The sequence below is a fragment of the Anabrus simplex genome, chromosome 11, assembly GCF_040414725.1.
Source record: "Anabrus simplex isolate iqAnaSimp1 chromosome 11, ASM4041472v1, whole genome shotgun sequence".
In the NCBI taxonomy this organism is placed as follows: Eukaryota; Metazoa; Arthropoda; class Insecta; order Orthoptera; family Tettigoniidae; genus Anabrus; species Anabrus simplex.
Window position 1 is genome coordinate 35,818,524 of NC_090275.1, and position 25,559 is coordinate 35,844,082.

Consider the following 25,559-nt stretch of genomic DNA (forward strand, 5'->3'; position numbering starts at 1 on the left):
ATGTATCGTGATGCTTTCTGCTTAATAACTTGTGTATAGAAGTGGGATTTACTTTTGTTTGTTTTACGTCGCACCGACACAGACAGGTCTTATGGTGACGATGGGATGAGATAGGGCCGGGTTTGGGGAAGAAGCGCCTATAGTATTAGTTAAGGTACAGTCCTACCATTTGTCTCGTGTAAAAATGGGAAACCACGTACAATTTTAGGACTGCCGATAGTGGGGTTCGAGCTCACAGCTTCGTGACCCAAACCTAGAAGTGTAATAATAATAATAATAATAATAATAATAATAATAATAATAATAATAATAATAATAATAATAATAATAATAATGTTATTTGTGTTACGTCCCACTAACTACTCTTTTACGGTTTTCGGAGACGCCGAGGTGCCGGAATTTAGTCCAGCAGGAGTTCTTTCACGTGCCAGTAAATCTACCGACACGAGGCTGACGTATTTGAGCACCTTCAAATACCACCGGACTGAGCCAGGATCGAACCTGTCAAGTTGGGGTCAGAAGCCCAGCGTCTTAACCGTCTGACCCACTCAGTCCAAACCTAGAAGTGTGTTATAACAATAATACATTATTGACTTTACTTTACAATAACTACTTTTGCGGTTTCCGAAGACGCCGAGATGCCGGAATTTAGTCCCGCAGGACTTCTTTTACGTGCCCGTAAATCTACCGATTCGGGGCTGACGTATTTGAGAACCTTCAAATACCGCTGGACTGAGCGAGGATTGAACCTGCCAAGATTGATTCAGAAGGCCAGTGCATCAACCGTCTGAGCTACTCAGCCTGGCTAGAAGTATGTTAAGCTGTTGAGTGTTTCGTAGGATGTTTAATTATCGTTTAATCTAATCTTTTAGTGTAATACTAGTATTGCATTGCCTTTGCAGCTGGTACGATTTATTATTAAATTTACTCCCTACTTTTCTTTTTCTCATTTTTTTGTTGTTCTTTGTTAATTCTCTTTCAATTTTGTTCATTTGTAAACTCTGTATTATATTATAATGGTACGTCTATTATAATTGGAGCTAGACTCTGTTAAGACGTATAAATAAATAAATAAATAAATAAATAAATAAATAAATAAATAAATAAATAAATAAATAAATAAATAAATAAATAAATAAATATTAAATAAATAAATATTAAATAAATAAATAAATAAGGTCTACAAATTGACGTAGAATGTTAATCAGAGACGCACGATTTTTCCGGCTCCATGCATAAATGGTTAGCGTGCTGGCCTTTGGTTACAGGGGTACCGGGTTCGATTCCCAGCAGGGTCGGGAATTTTAACCATCATTGGTTAATTTCACTGGCACTGGGGCTGGGTGTATATGTCATCATCATTATCATTTCATCCTCATCACGACGTGCAGGCCGCCTACGGGAGTCAAATCAAAAGACCTGCACCTGGCGAGCCTACACCCCTGGCGTTAAAAGCCATACGCTATTTCACTTTATTTCATTTCGAAAATTATCTGTACATTGTAGGTTGGATTATACAAGATTTCGAAAGGAAATGTCTCTTAGGACTGGTTGGGATTGGAATAATCATAAAAACAATAACAAAATTCGAAATTATCAAGAAAGCAACTAATTAACTAGCTATCCTAATGCTCTCTCTGATTGTTAATCTTGTGAAAATGTACGATCCGACTAACAAAATCTATGTAGATTCCTAACCACAGACATAGAGCTTTTTATTTCAAAAATCTTTTCAGTAATCTTCGGAATTTATTTTTAAGGAAAATATGCATTCAGTTTAGTTTAAATTCCTCACGAAGGCCTATCTCGAACACTGCTTAGTTTTAGAAAGTTCACTTGATTATCTTTTATCTTTAGGCACGTGGAAAGTTTTGATCCACCGCCTCATAAACTCTTAATATTTCGTAAATAACACGCGTATATGTGCATTTCAAGTGAAGTTATTGCCAGTACGGTGAGTGGAACCATCTTTTGACTGGAGTTAATATGGATAAACCCTTTAGGGTTCTAGTGATATTCATACTGACCTTTCTCAAAATTCAAGTCTATGTATTTATGGAATCATGAACTGTATTTCAATCTCACTTAATGAGTAGAAGATTCCTCTGGAACGCACTGCAGTTCTGTGAAAAGGTTAGTTACCGGCAGTTAAAAATAAAACTATTATTTATGCAACTCTATCTATTTATTTAATTGACGATAAACAATAGAGTAACACCGAATTACAAAGATTCGAGATTTGTACAATTGTTATTAATCTAAAATGAGAAAAATATACAAACATTTACAAAAGAAGCAAATATACACAATAAAAGCTGCAAAATCCTATATTATTTACGTAAGCAACGACATAAACAAAGCAAAACACACTTAAATACAAGAGAAGAGACAGAAGAGAGCAAGAAGGAAAATTAAGTTATATGAGAAATATCACGACAGAAGGAAGGATACGATAGGAAGATATCTAGGTTCTAGGTAAGGTATTAAATATTGCTGGAAAACGTACAGCAAAGGACCCTTGGATAAAAGAATCATCATCATCATCATCATCATCATCATCATCATCATCTGTTTACCCTCCAGGGTCGGCTTTTCCCTCGGACACAGCGAGGGATCCCACCTCTACCGCCTCAAGGGCAGTGTCTTGGAGCTTCAGACTCTTGGTCGGGGATACAACTGGGGAGAATGACCAGTACCTCGCCCAGGCGGCCACACCTGCTATGCTGAACAGGGGCCTTGTGGAGGGATGGAAAGATTGGAAGGGATAGGCAAGGAAGAGGGAAGGAAGCGGCCGTGGCCTTATGTTAGGTACCATCCCGGCATTTGCCTGGAGGAGAAGTGGGAAACCACGGAAAACCACTTCGAGGATGGCTGAGGTGGGAATCGAACCCACCTCTACTCAGTTGACCTCCCGAGGCTGAGTGGACCCTGTTCCAGCCCTCATACCACTTTTCAAATTTCGTGGCAGAGCCGGGAATCGAACCCGGGCCTCCGGGGGTGGCAGCTAATCACGCTAACCACTACACCACAGAGGCGGACAGTAAGGAATATGGAAGGCAAAAGCGTAGTGCAATGTTGTAGCTATTTGCTTTACGTCGCTCCGACACAGATAGGTCTTACGGCGATGACGGGATGGGAAAGGCCTAGGAGTGGGAAGGAAGCAGCCGTTGCCTTAATTAAGGTACAGCCCCAGCATTTTCCTAGTGTGAAAATGGGAAACCACGGAAAACCATTTTCAGGGCTGCCGACAGTGGGGTTCGAACCCACTATCTCCCAGATGCAAGCTCACAGCTGCGCAACCCTAACTGCACGGCCAACTCACCCGGTAAGAATGTAGACCCCTTAGAAATCTATATAAATAAATCATAACCAACGTGTGCTTGTACATTGACTAGTTTGGCGAAATTTTCGTGCATTTATCCGTTTCGGGTGTAATGATGAACTTCTGCATATTTTTTTTATCTTTGGTGTCTGTTTGAGTTCTTATAACGGGAAAACTACTGCATGTATTTCTACCAAACTTGATATTTAGAACACACCTGTCCTTGGTAAGGATTTAGGGCCAGTATTATTTCTAAATTCCTGAATTGTCTGACTGGGGTTTTACAGGAAAATCGAAACTGATTTTACACTCCCACAAAATATACATGACCAACCTTAGTGTAAACCAACCAGCCTTAATGAAAATCAATTTCTAAAACTTCTCACTCATGTGCACCTTTTAGATAGAATGAGGGAGATGCCATTAACGGGCGGTTTTTCAGGCTAAGTATTAAACGTATGAGTACAGGCATGTAACTTCGCATAAATTCATGAAGGAGACATGTAATCTATGACAAATTCCCGTGCGAAGAATAGGTACAAATGCTAGTTGATAAATAAATCTGGAATTTTAATATATTAGAGATCCGCTTCCGTAGCGTAACGGTTATTTTTATTAGCTGCAGTCGTCGAGGTCCGGGTTCGATTCGCGGTATTGCCAGAAATTTAAGAATGGCAGGAGGGGTGGTATGTGGTTGAAATGGTACCTGCAGCTGACCTCCATTGGGGGTGTACCTGAAAAGAGCTGCACCACCTCGGGATGAGGACACGAGTTTACTTTTTGATATTTTAGAGACATCGGTGTTATGTTTTTGTTTAGTGAGTCTTGTTCAACATCAATGTACACAGAGTCTGCTTAAAGTTATTTTGTCTCACCTGTGTTTGTGTGGTGTTTGTACCACTCTAAACATACGTGTAACCAAGGAGAAGATTGGGAAGGAAGCAATCTTGACGTATGTTTTTGGTGGTGGAGATTAGGCCTAGTTGTAGATTAGAACATAACCGTACAAGCAGCAATAACGTCCAGCCGCTCTATGGTTGTGTTAAAGCGGTTGCATAAGCAGTAGGGGTACAGTTGGTTAATGCCTCTGATATTTACGCAACTCTCCCAACAGAGCCATAATGAGGAGTAAAGAATCCTTAGAATAGACGGATAAATAAAGCTAGATATTGACACTTTTAGTACGTTGAAAAAGTAGCTTCAAAATAATGAGGTAGTGAAAAATCGCTTTTAAATACTGTAACCCGTAGTGGGTGACATGGTACGTGAGCTGCAAGAAAACATTTTAAGTTTTTATTCTGGATGAATCGAACTATTGGACGGTGATCTCGAGAGTGTTTTCTATACATCAAGAAATTGTAATTTTATTTTGTTTTCTCGGTGAAAATGTTTTGTGCATCTTGAGAAATTTTTTTTCTAGGTAAAGACTATTTGAAAATTATTTTGAAAGAAAATTATTTAGAAACAAACTCTTTGGACATTTGAAGGAAAAATGTGTTATTATGTTTTGTGAATCCCAAGAAAGTTATGTTATTTTTTTTAAGGTCAAAAGATTATTGGATAAGACTGTTAAAGAACCTTTTAAAAATGCCTCAAGATATTTAAGATATTTATTTGATTATTCAATTATTCCAGTGATAACTAGAGAACTTGAAGATTGTATAATTTGGTCTTGCTGATTTTATATTTTAAAATTTTGGTCCAGTTTAAAAATGAACTCCCTATACTGACACGTGTAAGAAATTGATGGTTCAATTGTTGCGTCAGCAATTTCTTCATGGCTTGTCGTTTGCTTGATGCCCATATAAGGTTAGGGTTTTTGTAATTGGTTGTAATTAGAAGTGTTGTAATTGGTTTAACATGGAGGTGTTTTCCGATTGGCGGTTTGATATCGAACGATTTCCGGTATGATGTGAGGTACGCTTGTGCTACCGTTTTCTTGTGGTCTTTCGTTTTCGATCTTCGAAGAGGTCGGACGCGCTGTGCACGCGGTCCGCGCCTACGGGGCCAACCTACTCTAAGGTAAGCACGTTTAATTATTTTAAAATTTTGTAATATGTGATTTTGTTTTTTTCTTTCTAAATTTAACTTTCATGTGTTTCGGCCTTTCTTATTAAATTTCGCGAAATGTAAATGTTCTCATCCTGCCAGGAAATCACCTCGAATCTTAGTTTGGGCTATTTCATTTATGCCTCTGTGTTACACGAGGCCACCTTTTGTTTGGAGGTTTTCCTATTTTAAAATTTATATTATCCCTTAAGTTGCTATGTGTTAATTTTCCCTCAGGTTGCCTCCAGTAGCTCTGTATAATGAAATTACAAGAAAAGTCTGTAGTTGTCCTTTGATGGACCATCCAGAAGATTGTTTGTTATATCCTATCTGGTTTATTGTTCAAGATTCAAGTTGCAGTTGTATTTCTGTTTCTTTTCACGAATTGTGTTCTATAGATTTCCGTTCTTGTTTTTCTAATTATATTTTATACGAAGGGTATGGGCGAGTACGTTCTTTTCCTTACAACATCCTACGATCTTACAGCCTCATAGGGTCCAAGTCCGCTTTCCACACTATTCCTGTCTGTAGTTGTCATTTAGACCTTTAAGCTTTGTGTATCCTATCCGCATCTTTTATTTTATTTACGATTTGATTTTTAATGCAAAACGGGTAACCGGTAATAATCAACCAGGCTACATTTGGTAGCAAAGCAGAGGTTGTAAAAGAAAGGGAAGTACTCACTATTACCCTTACTTTTCTATATTTTCTGTGGTTGTATCAGTTAAAGTAATTTTTTTTAAACCTTTTGTGACCATGCTTGAATTGGCAGTTATAATGTACGCATTTTTAAAATTGATTACCGGTACCATGAATGTAAAGTTCAAGCCGCCTTGTGGTTAAATAATGTGCGTGTGCATTCTTAATTTCCGTTTATTTAAGTTTTGTTTTTGATTTTTGTTCATGTAGGAAGTCTTTGAATGTCTGTTCGTTTGGCAGATGTCTTTTGCTGTTGTAATTTGAATGGCTTGCGTAGAAAATGTAGATAAGTCACTACCTACAATTTTCTTTGGTTTCAGTGTCTGTTTTATTTTGTCCGTGGAAAGCCTTCCGCTGACCACGTGGTCGTTTAAACTCCTGTATCATATTACGTGTGCCGCGTGTTCTAACCTAAGCTCTTCGTGATTAATTTCTAAATTATTTAGAGTTGGTTTTGATCTGTTTTCGATTTGTAATGCGATTCCCAATTTTTTTAGACAACATCTTTCCTGATGCTGAGTGTGGCACTATTTGTGCGATTGTGTGGTTATATATTTGTGGGAGACAGCTGATTGCTTGACAAACTTCGAGTTTTAAGCGCGCTAAAGTCCATCTTATGAATTGTACTCGTGTCGTTGTCATCTGTTTCTCCTCCTGTGTTTGTATTGGTGTCAAACTGTCCATCGTGTTCGTGTTAATTGCAGTGTGGTGTCGCATTAAGTTCTCTGAAAATTTTGTTTATTTTCGGCATAATTTTGAGGTTATCTTGGTAAATTTCGTCAGTTTGTGTTATTTTCTATTTTCCAATTCTTGTGTTTTACTGTATTCTTGTCAGAATTTCGTGTTTTTGTCACCTGCTGTGTTTATCTTCGTGTGTAACCTGTTAAAATGTTTTGCTGTTCTGTTGTGGCTCAGTGGATATTTAAATTTCTGGTTTAAGTGTTGTTTTGATTGACTACTGTGCTTGGGATCGGGTCTAATTAGGTGTGGGACTAAATTAGAATGATGCCCAGCCAGTTACTAAATGTCCTGAGCAGATTAGAAATTATGGGGTTTCTGCATCTGTGCGAAAGTCTTCTTGGTTGTTTTATTGAGCGTTTCCATCGTGCTGTTTCTGTTTCCTTGTCTTGTATATTTTTATTTACCCGTGTACCCCTATATTTGGTAGGGAGGGTCCATGAAGACTCGTGTTGTCTCGTGGGGTGATACTTGCTCACCATATTTTATAGTCCAGGAGAAACCTGAGGTCGTTTATGACAATTTGGACGGATTATGGGTCTGCACCTTGCTCTTGACAACGTTTTATTCCTTATGTGCATCTGATGGAGATTATCTGTAATCTTTGGCTCAACTATTGGGTGACATGGGTTGTGAACGGTTGTCTGTTGTAAGTAAAAATTATGTACCAGGAAAATTTTCTTCAAGTGTTCTTTCGGTTTCTATTGTTCTGAGCCTTGCTTCTAAATTTTTTTACTTAGGTTGTGGAGAAATTTTGCAGAAGTGATCATTTAGTAAAGTTTTTCGATTAGTTCTAGTTCCTTTTTTGAAAATATATGTCGTTTTCTGAATTTTCATCAGGTTGTGGAATTGCACGCTCTAAATTCTATTACTCCGTCTGCTCGGGTATGGGACCTTGTGGACTGGGTAATTTTTCCAAAATTGAGAACCCTGATGTCTGTTTGTCCTCATTTGTAAATAGTTGTCGTGTGTGTTTGTTACCTTGTAGAGGCATGTAAGTGTGCACTGAGACTTAGGACCTGAAGTGCTGAGAGGCATTCCTCTTCTGGGAGTACAGTAATAGGCCTAGTCGTCTCATCATGGTGTGATGGATTCAGGGGTACTTGAGGTCATATATTGTCCTTTTTATTCTGGGTATTGCTTGATAGGGATCATCACACGCATCCGTTTCATGAATGTCTTGTGCGTTGTATGTGTGAGTTGTCGTGTGACTGTAACAGCAGTATTGAGGTCTTGTCGTACCTTTTCGCCCTTTGGGTTTATGCTACTGAGAGTTAGGTCATCGCGCTTCTCTTTCGTGTGTGCTTCGGTATTGTGTGTCGGAGGACAGACAGTCTTGATCATTTTGATATGTCATGCTATGTCTGGTAATCTCGGATATGAAGGTCGTTCTTGTACCTTTTTCTTTCTATATCAGGGAGTTGGATTTTAGTATGCACATGGTAGAGTGATTTCATTGTGTCTTCAGATTCTGTTGTCATGGTAAAGTGATTTTTTTTCACCCCTTTGTTTCCTTGCTTGGTTTTATTGATGACACGTGGGGCGTAATGTGTGTTTTATCTATTCAAAATGTGAAGTATTAAGTACATGATTTGGTAAGTGAATAGTGATTTATCTCATTTCGTTGAACTTGGAATTTAACTGTTTCCTTTTCTGTGCTCCTTTGAAGCTTGTAAATTTTCTTTCCTCCTATTAAATTTGATGTAAGACTGGGTAATTAAGAATGCACGTAGCAAGTAAAATCTAGGAAATGTTCATTGGATATTGTAGTGTTATGTTGTGATGTGCCCAATGAGGTAAGTTGTGTGTGGTCGTATGGTGCTTCAGTCAATGAAGGTTTAGTTTTGGTAATTGTTATTATCTGGAGAATTTTCTCTTTTTGCTGAACCTCTCATCCCTGTGGTGCTTGGGTGTGGAGGATTGTGTGCTTGTATTGGGCAAATCGTAACTTAAAGTTTGAAACCTGCACAACATGTTATCTTGAAAATTAGTTCTTTGGTATCCTTTTAAATCGTGACTTTGTAATGTTATAAGTACTGCAAGTTGAAAGCAAATTTAGGCATTTATATTTCCGTTAGCCTTCGTGGGTTTTTTTTTCTGTACGAATGTTGTTCTAGGTGAATTCCTGGATTGTGGTTTTGTTCTTTTCATTTTTAATTTTTTAATTTCATTTTTTTGTTTCTTTTATTTTAAACGTGCGAGCCTTGGGGAGGGCTTGACTGCCCCTTTAAAAGACCACAAGTTATGTTGTTCACCAGTTGGGTGACAAAGTTGTTACAAAAAAAAATATAATAAAAAAACCTCCCTTCGGTTTCCTCATTGGTCTTCTGTTTTCTTCTGGATATGTTTCTGCTGCTTCGTTTGGTCATGTTTCAGGGGCAGTGAGGTCCCCAGCTGTCCAAATGTAACCTGTTATGGCTAATGGAGGGCACCCTGTACCAGCTATTTGTTAAGTTCTATGAGATATGGAGTGGAATCACACTTTCTTTTGGTGATCGAGGTGATTTGGCATTGGGCCACTGTCCATGAGATTGCAATGAGGACATCACTGAGCACTCTAGCTCAGGCTTCAAGAACATTGAAGAAATTAAATGTGGTGAATTCGTTGTCAAGAAAGGGTGACCCCCCCCCCCCAACTGTGTTTTCTCGAGCTGTGCTCGAGTTTGTGGGTGGGAGTATGTAACCCGTAGTGGGTGACATGGTACGTGAGCTGCAAGAAAACGTTTTAAGTTTTTATTCTGGATGAATCGAACTATTGGACGGTGATCTCGAGAGTGTTTTCTATACATCAAGAAATTGTAATTTTATTTTGTTTTCTCGGTGAAAATGTTCTGTGCATCTTGAGAAATTTTTTTTTTCTAGGTAAAGACTATTTGAAAATTATTTTGAAAGAAAATTATTTAGAAACAAACTCTTTGGACATTTGAAGGAAAAATGTGTTATTATGTTTTGTGAATCCCAAGAAAGTTATGTTATTTTTTTTAAGGTCAAAAGATTATTGGATAAGACTGTTAAAGAACCTTTTAAAAATGCCTCAAGATATTTAAGATATTTATTTGATTATTCAATTATTCCAGTGATAACTAGAGAACTTGAAGATTGTATAATTTGGTCTTGCTGATTTTATATTTTAAAATTTTGGTCCAGTTTAAAAATGAACTCCCTATACTGACACGTGTAAGAAATTGATGGTTCAATTGTTGCGTCAGCAATTTCTTCATGGCTTGTCGTTTGCTTGATGCCCATATAAGGTTAGGGTTTTTGTAATTGGTTGTAATTAGAAGTGTTGTAATTGGTTTAACATGGAGGTGTTTTCCGATTGGCGGTTTGATATCGAACGATTTCCGGTATGATGTGAGGTACGCTTGTGCTACCGTTTTCTTGTGGTCTTTCGTTTTCGATCTTCGAAGAGGTCGGACGCGCTGTGCACGCGGTCCGCGCCTACGGGGCCAACCTACTCTAAGGTAAGCACGTTTAATTATTTTAAAATTTTGTAATATGTGATTTTGTTTTTTTCTTTCTAAATTTAACTTTCATGTGTTTCGGCCTTTCTTATTAAATTTCGCGAAATGTAAATGTTCTCATCCTGCCAGGAAATCACCTCGAATCTTAGTTTGGGCTATTTCATTTATGCCTCTGTGTTACACGAGGCCACCTTTTGTTTGGAGGTTTTCCTATTTTAAAATTTATATTATCCCTTAAGTTGCTATGTGTTAATTTTCCCTCAGGTTGCCTCCAGTAGCTCTGTATAATGAAATTACAAGAAAAGTCTGTAGTTGTCCTTTGATGGACCATCCAGAAGATTGTTTGTTATATCCTATCTGGTTTATTGTTCAAGATTCAAGTTGCAGTTGTATTTCTGTTTCTTTTCACGAATTGTGTTCTATAGATTTCCGTTCTTGTTTTTCTAATTATATTTTATACGAAGGGTATGGGCGAGTACGTTCTTTTCCTTACAACATCCTACGATCTTACAGCCTCATAGGGTCCAAGTCCGCTTTCCACACTATTCCTGTCTGTAGTTGTCATTTAGACCTTTAAGCTTTGTGTATCCTATCCGCATCTTTTATTTTATTTACGATTTTATTTTTGATGTATGTAGCCTACCTTATCCCTACTTCTGTTGGGTTTTACGTTCACATTTTATGCATCTTTTTGGTAACCGACCGGTAAATGTCAAAACAGGCTACAACTACAGACTTTTCTTGTAATTTCATTATACAGAGCTACTGGAGGCAACCTGAGGGAAAATTAACACATAGCAACTTAAGGGATAATATAAATTTTAAAATAGGAAAACCTCCAAACAAAAGGTGGCCTCGTGTAACACAGAGGCATAAATGAAATAGCCCAAACTAAGATTCGAGGTGATTTCCTGGCAGGATGAGAACATTTACATTTCGCGAAATTTAATAAGAAAGGCCGAAACACATGAAAGTTAAATTTAGAAAGAAAAAAACAAAATCACATATTACAAAATTTTAAAATAATAAAACGTGCTTACCTTAGGGTAGGTTGGCCCCGTAGGCCCGGACCGCGTGCACCGCGCGTCCGACCTCTTCGAAGATCGAAAACGAAAGACCTCAAGAAAACGGTAGCACAAGCGTACCTCACATCATACCGGAAATCGTTCGATATCAAACCGCCAATCGGAAAACACCTCCATGTTAAACCAATTACAACACTTCTAATTACAACCAATGACAAAAACCCTAACCTTATATGGGCATCAAGCAAACGACAAGCCATGAAGAAATTGCTGACGCAACAATTGAACCATCAATTTCTTACACGTGTCAGTATAGGGAGTTCATTTTTAAACTGGACCAAAATTTTAAAATATAAAATCAGCAAGACCAAATTATACAATCTTCAAGTTCTCTAGTTATCACTGGAATAATTGAATAATCAAATAAATATCTTAAATATCTTGAGGCATTTTTAAAAGGTTCTTTAACAGTCTTATCCAATAATCTTTTGACCTTAAAAAAATAACATAACTTTCTTGGGATTCACAAAACATAATAACACATTTTTCCTTCAAATGTCCAAAGAGTTTGTTTCTAAATAATTTTCTTTCAAAATAATTTTCAAATAGTCTTTACCTAGAAAAAAAAATTTCTCAAGATGCACAAAACATTTTCACCGAGAAAACAAAATAAAATTACAATTTCTTGATGTATAGAAAACACTCTCGAGATCACCGTCCAATAGTTCGATTCATCCAGAATAAAAACTTAAAAAGTTTTCTTGCAGCTCACGTACCATGTCACCCACTACGGGTTACAATACTGAGATAAACAAGGGCACAGATATGCGAGATATTCAGACGCTTTTTTTTAAGTAGACCCCTTCGAATTAGTCTTTGTTTTTTCAAAACGGAAGCCTGTTTCCCTCAAATACCCGCAGTTTATATGTAATTCCTTAATTTTGCTACTGCTAAATTTCGCGTGTGATGATGCACTGCTGTCGTCTGTATTAAACCATACGTTAGTATAGTTGCCAACGGCCATACCATGTTGAATACACCGGTTCTCGTCCGATCACCGCAGTTAAGCAACATTGGGCGTGGTCAGTACTTGGATGGGTGACCGCTTGGGAACACCACGTGCTGTTGGCTTAATTCCGTTTCCGGCCCCGTGGTGTAGGGGTAGCGTGCCTGCCTCTTACCCGGAGGCTCCAGGTTCGATTCCCGGCCAGGTCTGGGATTTCTATCTGGATCTGAGGGCTGGTTGGAGGTCCACTCAGCCTACCTGATTAGAATTGAGGAGCTATCTGACGGTGAGATAGCGTCTCCGGTCTAGAAAGCCAAGAATAACGTCCGAGAGGAATCGTCGTGCTGACCACACGACACCTCGTAATCTGCAGGCCTTCGGGCTGAGCAGCGGTCGCTTGGTAGGCCAAGGCCCTTCAAGGGCTGTAGTGCCATGGTGTTTGCTTTTTTAGTATAGTAGCATTTCCCCTTTCTTTATTTAGCTAGTCTCTGATATGTACAGTGTGAAAGTATGGCACTTTCAGTTCTCGTGGCAGACTCAAATGTAGCAGCACCCTCTGGTTCAGAGAGGAAAGCAGTGGGAAACTAATTGACTTTTCATTTCGCCGCTGGGAATTCAGCTTGCCTTCGTGGGGAGGAATCAACATGAAACACGGGCGTGCTTATTACACGTGAAAAATAAAAATTGAGTAATTTAATTTAATAAATTGGGCATACAACAGGGTACAAACGCCCTCAAATACAGTACACCTCCACAGATACACTGCATATTTTACAAATTTATGAGGCCTCGTTTGCCGGCCCCGTGGTGTAGGGGTTGCGTTCCAGCCTCGTACCTGGAGACCCCGGGTTCGGTTCCCTGCCAGGTCAGGGATTTTTAACTGGATCTGAGGACTGGTTCGAGGTCCACTCAGCGTACGTGATTATTGAGGAGCTATCTGACGGTGAGATAGCGGCCTCGGTCTAGAAAGCCAAGAATAACGGCCGAGAGGAATCGTCGTGCTGACAACATGATACCTCGTAATCTGCAGGCGTTCGGGCTGAGCAGCGGTCACTTGGTAGGCCAAGGCCTTTCAAGGGCTGTAGTGCTATGTGGGGGTATGAAGCCTCGTTTAATGGGCCGACAATAATGAAAAAATAATAATGTAGTGTGTAAACCAGGCGCTGAGGATGTCCGAAAGAACTTTGGAATTAAAAGATGGATAATCATTGGGCGTATGAATGGCGCTACGGGTAAAATTTCTAAGGGGATCCTGTACTTTTCAAAAATGTAAGAGAAAATATGGAAGACCATAGTGTAATCTGTGCTGAAAATTTCGTTGACGAATGTTAGACACCATCTGCACTCTCTGACCTGAAATACCATGTATTGCATTTTCTTTTCTCAATAAAATCAGTTAACATTCAGGATATCTTATTCATAAGTTTGAAGTAATGTACAGGAAAGTAGCAAGAATGATTGCTGGTACAAACAGGTGGAAATAATGGCAGGAGGGTACTGGGAATGAGGAGATAAAGGTTAAGTTAGGCATGAAATCGATGGATGGATGAAGTTGTGCGCATAAACCGCTTTGGTGGTGGAGCCATGTGAGGAGAATGGAGAAGGATAGGTTAACTAGGAGAATAGTGGACTCTGTTGTGGAGGGTAAGATAAGTAGAGGGAGACCAAGTCGACGATGGTTATACAGTACTCAGTTTCTAATGATTTAAAGATAAGAGACATGGAGCTAAACGAGACCACAGAAGTAGTTACAAATAGAGAATTGTGGCGGTGGTTAGTCAATTGACACAGGCTTGCAGACTGAACGTTTAAACGCATAACAGTCTATACTAAAGATGGATGTACGTATGTATTAAAATCAGAAAGAGGAAGTCCGCCTGATAGATGAAAAGTTAAATTTTGTGTCATAACTCAAACCCGCTTGCACCTAAGCAACAGATAAAATTAATTATTAATTTGATCTTATCAGGAGGCTGATCATTTTAATTATCGAATACTGACGGTTATCATGTGGATTATCTATCTTGTTGATAGAAATAGGAAGCAATTGATCGAGTACCGGTACAGATACTACACACTATGATAATTATACTCAGGAAATAAAGGAAATTAACTAATGAACTGCGTGCTGTTTAATATTCACAGCATCTTTACATGAAATAAAATGTCGTATGCCGGGATATCCCAGGACGAGTTCGGCTCGCCAGGTGCAGGTCTTTCTATTTGACTCCCGTAGGCGACCTGCGCGTCGTGATGAGGATGAAATGATGATGAAGACAACACATACACCCAGTCCCCGTGCCATTGGAATTAACCAATTAAGGTTAAAATCCCCGACCCGGCCGGGAATCGAACCCGGGACCCTCTGAACCGAAGGCCAGCACGGTGACCGTTCAGCCAACGAGTCGGACAGCATCTTTAAATAATTTAAACGTAACGAAATTAACTTGTTATATTAATTATATCGAGCGAATGGCTGCGCGGTTTGGGTTACGTAGCTATGAACTTGCATTCGGGAGATAGTGGGTTCGACCTCACTGTAGCCAGCCCTGAATATGGTTTTCCGCAGTTTCCATTTTCACACCAGGCGAATCCTGGGACGGTACCTTAATTAAGGCCACGGCCGATTCGTTCCCTCTCCTAGCACTTTCCTATCCCATCGACGCCATAAGACGTGTGTGACGGTGCGATATAAAGCAATTTGTAAAAGGATTAGAAGGGTTATGCTGCAATACAAGTTCACTTGAAACGTTGCTGTTAGAGTAATAGCATCGAAAAAGAAGGTACAAATTTATAAAGGGGGTTGCTGAGATTGAAAACGGGTATTTTTCTCGGAGCAGTGTAAAACATAAGAGAAGCTGTCATTGATAATGCATTTTCATACACAAATAATGTCGATAACCCGAGGACTTTTGAAGTTAATCTGGGGTAGGAAATAGTCTATGTAGGGCCTATTTGTCAATGTTGCTGTTAATAATCTTATGTCTCCTGTTTCTTCTTCTACTACCGCATTTCCCACTCCTGTGGGGTCGCGGGTGCGAACTGTGTCACACATTTGGGTTTGGTCCTGTTTTATGACCGGATACCCTTCCTGACGCCAACTCTATATGGAGGGATGTAATCACTATTGCGTGTTTCTGTGGTGGTTGGTAGTGAGGCGTGTTGTCTGAAAATGAAGAGGAGAGTGTTGAGATAAACAATCAGTCCGCGAGGGACAAGAATTAATCAGGCGCGATTAAATTCCCCGACCGGGTTGGGAATCGAACCCGGAACCTTCTGAACCGAAGGCCTCAGCGCCGACCATTCAGCCGAGGAGTCGGACTGTTAATAGTCTTACGTAAGAATTTGATACTATTTTTCACTGATATTTTAAACTGGTTAAACCAAAGTTAATAATAATAATAATAATTATAATAATAATAATAATAATAATAATAATAATAATAATAATAATAATAATAAACTTTCTTTTTTCTTTCTTAATTCCTTTACCCTCCAGGGTTGAATTTTGCCTCGGACTCAGCAAGGGATCGCACCTATACCGCATCAAGGGTAGTGTCCTGGAGCTTGAGACTTTCGGTCGGGTGATACAACTGTAGTGTAGTGGTTAGTGTGTTTAGCTGCCTCCCCCGTAGGCTTGGGTTCGATTCCCGGCTATGCCACAAAATTTGAAAAGTGATACGAGGGCTGGAACGGTGTCCACTCAGCTGTGGGAAGTCAACTGAGTTGAGGGCGGGGGGTCGATTCCGTCCTCAGCCATCCTCGAAGCAGTTTTCCGTGGTTTTCCACTTTTCCAGGCAAATGCTTAGATGGTACGTAAAATGAAGGCCACGGGGGCTTCCTTCCCTCTTCCTTGTCTGTCCCTTCCAATCTTCCCATCCTCCACAAGGTCTCTGTTCAGCATAGCAGGTGAGGCCACCTGGGCGTGGTTCTGGTCCTCCTACCCAGTTGTATCTCCGAAGAAATGCCCTTCAGGCAGTAGAGGTGGGATCCTTCTCTTAGTCCGGGTGGAAAACCAACCCTGGAGGTTAAAAAGAATTAAAATTTAAAATGCAAATCTACAACCTATTTTCCATACAATGACCGGGTGAGGGATGGAATGAATGAAGCCCCCATCTTACGGCGAGGATAAATTGTGCCGGCTGCCGAGGCCTGTCCCACTCCTCTGGGGCAATGATTAATGACTCACAGATGAAACGATAGTGGAGAGTGTTGCTGGAATGAAAGTTGAAAGGGAAAACTGGTGTACCCAGAGAAAAACCTGTCCCGCCTCCGCTTTGTCCAGCACGAATCTCACATGGAGTGACCGGGATTTGAACCAGTGAGAGGCCGACGCACTGCCACCAGAGCCTCAGAGGTTATTGGATAAACTAATTATATAGTTTTCCTTCCTGCTAATTACTTTATGAGGTTTTCTATAGCGTCAATTTGTCGAAATTTTGTTACGTTAACTAACGCTCAAAAGGCCCACACTCTACAGTCTGAGCCACTCAGCCTTGTCCCTAAAAACAGCAATCACCACCACCATCATCAAGTAATATAAATCCAGGCCTATTGTGTCTAGGCGTTCTATACACTGACCAGCCAGCCGGGGCCGGAAATTGTGTCATCTTGGGGAATGTAGTTGTCAGATTCTAGAGAACCAGCGCAAGACTCCACGAAACGTGTGGGCCGCCGTGAAGCCAGTGGCGTGGGTATACCGCTGTTTGTTCAGCTGTTCCTCGAGGACTCCAGTGATATGAATTAGAGCCTGAACGTTTAGCCAGTAATAGGTTAGAGGGCAACCTAACTGAAGCGAGTAGCAAGTGTACTACAACCCACACAACAGTAGTGCTTTGAGATTTGCATAAATATTAGGGGCAAGGCCTGTTAGGGCCCCCGGAATGTGTTTTATTCTCGCTATATCGCTACATTCGGACACATCTCACAATAAAAGATAAAATAGTTGAGCAAGTGTCTTCTCTCAAATATATGGGTACCATCTTGGATAACCTATGTAACTCCAAACGGGAGATAATATCTAGAATTGAGCAGGCCAGGAAACAATTCATTACCATGAAGAAATTCTTTGTGAGGTCAGATCTCAGTCTCCAACTACGAATTCGTATGATCCGCTGCTATATATTTTCTGTTCTCCTATATGGATGTGAAAGCTGGACTCTGGATCCAATCATAGAAAAACGTCTTGATGACTTCGAAATGTTCCTGTATCGCCGTCTCTTGCGAATATCCTGGGTAATGAAAATCTCAAATGCCGAGGTCCTTCGTCGGATGAAAAAGCAAAAAGAACTACTGCTCACCATAAAACAGAGGAAAACGCAATACCTAGGACACATTATGAGAGGTGAGAGGTATCAGTTATTACAGCTTATTATCGAAGGGAAGGTACAGGGGAAGAGATCTGTTGGAAGAAGAAGAAATTCATGGCTGAAAGACCTTCGAAGATGGCGCTGCTGTACTTCAGAAATGGCATTCCATTCTGCGCTGTCAAGATCAGAGCTAGTTACGTGGATCGCCAACCTCCGCTCGGAGACGGCGTCTTAAGAAGAAGAAGATATCGCTACATTACAGAATGGCGGGCTAGACCAGTGGTAGTCAATCTTTCTGGTTGGCGTACTCCCAAAAATCCGTCATTTTTAACCTCGAACCCCAAAGTACGAGCACACTACAATTATACCAGAAATAACAAATACTTATTGCTGGATGCCAATCATATAATCATCATCATCCCGCTTTCTCAGCGTCCCTGCATGCACTGAGGTGGTGGTGGTGATTATTATTGTTTTAAAAGGAAGTACAACTGGGCAACCATCCTTTAACACTAATCAGTAGGTAAAGGATTTTTAAGGTAGAAAGTATGGTCAGAAAAGGGGGATAAAGTTCTAAAAATACATACAAAATGGTGCAAAAAGTGTTGATGATATCACGTTATTAACGTTTAATCCAGTTATATGAACTTTCCTTCCCCATTCACCGGGTTCTAATTAATTAATAAATTTGTTACATTGGATTGCACATAACGTTTCAATGTCACTGGCACTTTGATCTCAGTAGATTCTTATATACCGGGCGAGTTGGCCGTGGCGTTAGGGGCACGCAGATGTGAGCTTGCATACAGGAAGTAGTGGGTTCGAAGCCCATTTTCGGCAGCCCTAAAGATGGTTCTCTGTGGTTTCCCATTTTCACACCAGGTAAATATTGGGGCTGTACGTTAATTAAGGCCACTGCCGCTTCCTTCCATACTCCTAGGCCTTTCATATCCCATCGTCGCCACAATACCTATCTGTGTCGGTGAGAAGTAAAAAAATAAAATAAAAGATTCTAACACGGTGAGAGAAACTCCGCTCAATAACTACAGAAACCAATGAAGTATATCTTTTCAGCACTCGTAAAGGGAGTTCAGTCAAAGTTGCAAAGGTTTCCACATCTGGCTTGTTCTTCAAATTTAATTCAAATTTGTCTTTAGCAAATTTATCAATGTTCTCCCCAAAACTCTTTACCTTCTTCCAAAGTCTGATTCACGTCAGCCAAATACTTGTACCTATGCACTGCAAAAAGTTCAAACTATATATCCTTGTTGTTGAGTAATTGCTGGGATTGCTGGATGGCTTCTGCGTCCGTTGAGTCTAGGACACACATGACGCATTTGATTTTATCAAAAGTTTCGCCCCACAAAATCTGTTGAAGCAGGGAAAAAAGATTCTGTCTAAAATTTTAAAACCGCAGATAAAAGTAGGGGGGGGGGGGCGAGTACTGAAGCATGAAATAGAAGGGAAAAGGTGGCAACATGTAAAAATCTCACAAAATAAGGTGCAAAATGTGCAACAAATTGTGTATATTTCACTTCATTTCATGTCTCCAAATACATATATTGACCTATTTGTGCTGCACGTCAAAATACTTTCACTCTAATCATATAAAAAATGGAAGGGATCCGACGTTTCGAAAAATGAAGATTTTGGCCAAAGAAGGACAAGGGCCTCGAAGGGCGTGAAAATGAAAGACTTTCTAGTCGTCGAATGCTCTCCTACCGTCGGGATCGGAAAAGAACATGAGTTGACCAAGGGACGTCGGATAGGATAGATAAAAGTGAGGAGCCTGGTACAAGTACGTGGAAGCAATGCCAGGATTCAGCTAAGGGCCCCGTGGTCGCCAACCCAGTTGAGATAAGACAGCAAAGAGATCAAAACCAAGAAAACTGGAACGAGCGTACCAACCGACTAAAGATACGTACAATAAGAAGAATCTCTCAAGGAAAAGTAAAATCAAACACTACAACACGGTAATCAAACCAGAGAGTTTGTATGCTAGGGAATTCGTGTTCTCTCTTGAAAACCGGTGAAATAGAAGAGATAAAATAAAAGGAAAGGAAAATATTGAGGAAAATGTGGGGACCGTTGAAAACGGAGGAAAGTAAGTTTAAACATGTGAGGAATAAAGATCTATACAAAGACGAAGAAAATGAAAGGATGTCAGACACAATTAGAAAGAGGAGAATTACATTATTGGCCACATAATGAGGATGGATAACAGCAGATTGACAATATGAGTGTTTGACCAGGTTTAAAAAGGCAAGAATGGAAACCAGTGGCTCGAAGAAGTAAAAAAGAAGGAGACTTTAATAACAAAAGATACAATACAAGACAGAACAACTTTCCGAAGATTGATACAAAATTTCAGGGGATTTCAGGAGAAGGAAAAGAGGAAAGGTAATAAGATCTGAACACAAGAGAAGAGGAAACAGTAAATTGAAAGGATAAAGAACTATTGGAAATCAAGAAAAGAGTGATCGAGATGATTGCACAGTATTCCTAGATGGACAAAATCAAACAGGAGAACAGTGCATATACTAATTAATTGTGTTAATGACGATGATCATGATGATGAGATATGGATGAATGATTATGAGAAAAAAGAGCATTATGATGAGAAGGTGCTCAAATACGGCATACTCGTATAGGTAGATTTTTAGTCGTAAAAACTCCTGTGGGACAAAATTTCGACACTTCGGTGTCCCAGAAATACCGTAAGAGTAGTTAGTGGGCCCTAACATTTTTTATTCTTCTTTCCTTTCATCATCTTTGGGATACGTTGAATCAAGCGTTTCTCGGTGTTGTTCATTTCTTGGTGCCCACTATTTCTTCATTCTTTCTGATCTTAGTTTCCTCTCGTCTTCCGAGATAATAGGTTTGGCTTTTAATACATATTTTTCTTGGAACCTTATATTTTTGTCTTTAGTTATTACTAGAGCCCGGATTTTTATGCATTAATAGGTTAGAGTGCAAACTTACTGAAGCGAGTAACAAGTATAGTCTACCTTTACAACTCCTATGCTATGGGGTTTGCATAATCTTTAGGGGTACTGCCCATCAGAACCCCTATAATTTATGTTACTCTTGCTACATTATGGAAGAGCGGGTGGCCGACACTTCCTATTAATCAAATTGATTTGCAGTCTAACCCGTTACTGCATAAAAATCCGGGCTTTATTTTACTTTAGCTGTTTGATTGAGTAGTGATTTTTTAAAAAGAATAATTCTACTAGGTCTTTTTTGGTTTCTTCAAACCAGTTGGGTTTTGTTTCGCGCTTACGGAAGAAGTCAAAGATTTGTTTGGTTTATCTATTGAAGTTCATTCTGAGAAGATGACCATAACAATGTATTCTTCTTTTTCGCATAGTATCTAGAATCTTTTAAAATTTTCTTGTACAGTGTTTCATACTTGATGTGTATTATATTATTATATGATACTGAAATTTTGGTCCAACGACCTTTATTAAAATTTTCCTTTCTTTTAGCTCGAGTTTCTCAACCTGGCCTTTGAAATTCATGTGTAGGGTTTCTCCTGCGTTCAGTGCTTATGGTTTTATCGCTGTTTTATAATAATTATTATAGTGTTCAGCGCCATCCACGTGATGAAGGAATAACTTGTCAACCCCTTTCCTGGATTTGATTCCTGGATCCTCAAAGATTTTCAGCCCTACACTATGGACAGGAATATTGTTAACTCAGTCTCGTGGCGAAACGTTGAGGATCTGTACGATGTTAGAAGTGAAGCCGGTCTAGACACCCAGAAATTACTACGGCTGATAAAGGACTACCGTCGACAGTCCTGAAGATAGTTTTCCGTGGTTTCCCATTTTCAAACAAGACAAATGCTGGAGGTATACGTTAATTAAGCCAGGGCTGCTTCCTTCTCACTCCTAGGCCTTTCCCATCCCATAAGACCTTAAGTCATATCAGTGTCGGTGTGAAGTAAAGCAAATTGTAAAAAGAATATCATTTCATGCCATCTCTCCACTGACAGCTCGAAACATACCGCTTAGTAGAATATCTCGTCTCGTTTCTCCCAAGTCTTCCCCCCTCTCAAAGTTTGCAACAATTTTTAACACTACTCTTGTGTGGGGAATCATGCAGAACAAGTCATATTGCATTTCTTTGGACTACTTCCAATAATAATAATAATAATAATAATAATAATAATAATAATAATAATAATAATAATAATAATAATAATGGCCGGGGTAACTGGCTCAGACGGTTGAGGCGCCGGCCTTCTGGCCCCAAATTTGTAGGTTCAATCCTGTCTCAGTCCGGTGGTATTTGAAGGTGCTGAAATACACCTGCCTCGTGCCGGTAGATTTACTGACACGAAAAATAACTCCTGCGGGACTAAATTCCTAAACATTGGCGTCTCTTAAAACCGTAAAGGTAGTTAGTGAGACGTAAATCAAATAATATTATTATTATTATTATTATTATTATTATTATTATTATTATTATTATTATTATTATTATTATTATTATTATTATTATTATTATTATAGTGTTCGGCGTCACCCATATGGAAAAAGAATAGCTTGTCAAACTCTTTCCTGGATTCTATTCCTATGTCCTCGAAAGGTGTTCAGGCCTAGATTATGGACAGGAATGGTGTTAGCTCAGTATCATGACGAAACGTTGAGGATCTGTACTATATTTTTAGATCGACATAATTTTTAAAAATAATTCGGAGTTTATTAAAAAAATACTTGCAGAATTTTTGAATGAAATATTTTTTTTCCTTCTAGAATGAATTCTGCGAACCTGCAATTTTCATCCTGGAGAAAGGAAGTGAAATTAGTATAACTGGAATCATATTTGGCTTAAGCACTCAAGGGTTACAGAAAGTGGAATAATAATAATAATAATAATAATAATAATGGCTTTACGTTTCACTAACTACTTTTACAGTTTTCGGAGACGCCGAGGTGCCGGAATTTCGTCCCACAGGAGTTAATTTACTTGCCAATAAATCTACTGACACGGAGCTGGCGTATTTGAGCACCTTCAAATACCACTGGACTGAGCCAGGAGCGAACCTGCCAAGTTGGGTTCAAAAGGCCACCAGCGCCTCAACTGTCTGATCCACTCAGCCCGGGTATCGTTTCCAATTCTTGTATCGAGTATTCCTTGTGAGGGTCCCATACACTGAAACTATGCTCTAATCGGGGTCTTTGCAATGATTTCTATGCACTCTCCTTTACATCCTTACTACAACCCCTAATCCCTCATGATCATATGATATTTGTAATCTTCATTTACTATCTTGTTAACGTGATCACCCCATTTAAATCGTTCCTCATTCATTAATCCCTAGCTACTTATTGTGTGCCCCCTGTGGTACTATCACCCCATCAGGACAGTAATTAATACTGAGAGGATTTTTCCTCCTGGTGAAACTAACAACCTGACTTTTCATGCCGTTAAACTTCTACCATTGTCTCCTGGCCATCTCCCAACATTGTTGAGGCCTGCTCACAGTCGCTAGTCTTGGATTTTGACGTCAGAAGCTAACCTTCTGAGCCACGAACCCTGTATTAATGGAATAATAGATAAGCTACGGTCAGCGCTTTGAAACACTGTGCCTCGTGGGCTCTCCTAAAGTTAGACAACATAGAGTAGAGAGAGAGAGAGAGAGAGAGAGAGAGAGAGAGAGGAAAACGCCAATCCCTCTCTCGTTCAAAGCTGTTGAGGCCGGCCTACATGGCCCAATACACTAGCTCGGAGCTTACAAGATGAGGGCTTCGCTATGCGGTCACTGATTTAGTTCAAACTTTGAGGGGTTGAACGACGTCAGAAAAGAACAGGCACATCTCCGAGGGTTTGTGGCATTCGTCCTTATAATGAGAAAATGTTCCTTAAAATTTAATAGCCAATAAACTTATTAACAGTTTGCTGGTGAAGGGATCTGTAGAGATTCAGCACTAATACGAATGCAAATACCGAAGCGTGTAACAAGTATAGGCTACCAGCACAACGGTTGCGCTATGAGGCTTGCCTAAACAGTAGGGGTAAGGCCCATCATTACCCGTAGAATTTATGTTACTCTCGCTACGTTATGGAAGAGCGGGCTAGTCGACTTTAGTTTGCATTCTAACCTGTTACTGCCTAAACATCCGGAGTCTATTGAATAGCATCTATCAGCATTTCTTGTTCGGGGAGTGAATGACTGAGCAGAAAGAAAGAGTACTCTTCTCTTCCTATCACGCATGATCATTAACCGGGGAGAAAGACAGAATTTATGGTAATCATAATACACGCAGTTAATTTTTTTTATTACACAATATTAAAGATAATCAAACTAAGAAAAATGTTACAAAAATATTTAAGTATACTTACTAATATGCAGTATGTCTCACAATTAAGCGCGACACTCCAGAGATAAAAGGACATTTTTACCTAATGCATGGATTTTCACGAAAACTTGTGGGAATGTTACCTACATAAAAGTAAAGATATCACGAACACTTCTTTCATATGCAATTAATGGTTTTCCAAAATATATTTTGAAATGTTTAATTCCATTTCATCATGAAATTTAATTAACATGTTAATGTAAATTAGTAATTAGATAGATAATATTTCTTTTAAAAGCACTTATTGTACTAAAGTTTGTGTAATTTTTACGTTCTAAAATTTTGGAATTAAAATCCCTATTACTTGAAAAAATCTATACGCAGGTTTCTTAATATAGCTGTGATACATGTACCTCACAAATTTTGTTACATTTGGCAGATTATTATGGGAGAGAAGTGAGTTTTAAATGTAAAATTACAATTGGCAAGCAAAACATTATTAAAGTGATAAATTGTTTGAATTCAGTGGAATAACTTCGTAACAATATTAAAAAAACTCAGCTCTTTCAGTTTGTCATTAACAAATCACCAAATTATCGATTTTTATCTCTGGAGTGTCGCCTTAATACTTAAACGTAATCTTTAATGAGTGATTATATAAACTTAGTGTACTTGAGATACTTCCTAGACTTCAACTAGTCTTGGGTAGCTCCACATGCATATTCTTACTACTAGCTACAGGATATATAACAAGAAAACTCTAAGAGAAATTTGGAAAGGGAATCACTATCCAAGGGGAGGAAATCAAAACTCTGAGATCTTCTGATGATATTCTTTTATATGAGACTTCGGAAGATCTGTAGTATTTGCTGAATGGTATGGGCACAGTGTTGGAGGAGGAGTAGAAGGTGAATATAAATAAGTCAAAGAGGAAAGTAATGGAGTATAGTCGTATGAATTGGTAAAACAACTAACGATAACAGAAGTAAGGAGGACATAAAATTCAGACTAGCACAAGCAGGGAGGGCATTTATTAAGAAAAGAAATTTGCTCACTTCGAACACTGTATGGAAGTGAAACATTGATGATAACTCGCTCAGAAAGAAAGAGAATAGAAGCTTTTGAAAAGTGGTGTTACAGAAGAATGCTGAAGGTGAATTGGGTAGATCGAATCACGAATGAAGAGATACTGAATCGAATTGCTGAGAGGAGATCGATTTGGCAAAATTTCACCAGAAGAAGCAATGGAATGATAGGAAACATCTTAAGACACCTAGAACTTGTTCAGTTAAGTTTTCGAGGGAAGTGTAGGGGGTAAATACGGTAGAGGTAGACCAAGGTATGAATATATCAAGCGGATTATAGCAAATTTAGGATGTAATAGTTACGTAAGAATGAAAAGATTGGCACAACATAGGGTGGGATGGAGGGCTCCATCAAATCACTCTAAGGAATGATGACTGTATGAACAACCTCAACTCCAGGTGGCTGTTTGGTCTGTAACTGATCTAAAGCCAAATTAAAAAAAATTAAAAACAACCTCAACAATAACTACAACATCTATAATCTTCTCTGTTTACATCCTCTTTATATTTTCCCCCAACACTCCTCTTATAATATTACACAGTTTTGCTGTTCT

The 25,559-nt window shown here is 39.1% G+C and overlaps 1 protein-coding gene and 1 non-coding gene across 2 annotated transcripts in view; both read left to right on the forward strand.

Annotated features, from left to right (window-relative positions):
- Positions 1-25,559, forward strand: part of sdt (stardust) — an 851,212-nt gene that overhangs the window by 99,203 nt on the left and 726,450 nt on the right. The window lies entirely within an intron of this gene.
- On the forward strand, positions 12,310-12,428 carry LOC136883622 (5S ribosomal RNA). Its single transcript, XR_010861288.2, has one exon. It is a non-coding gene; the product is annotated as a 5S ribosomal RNA (ribosomal RNA).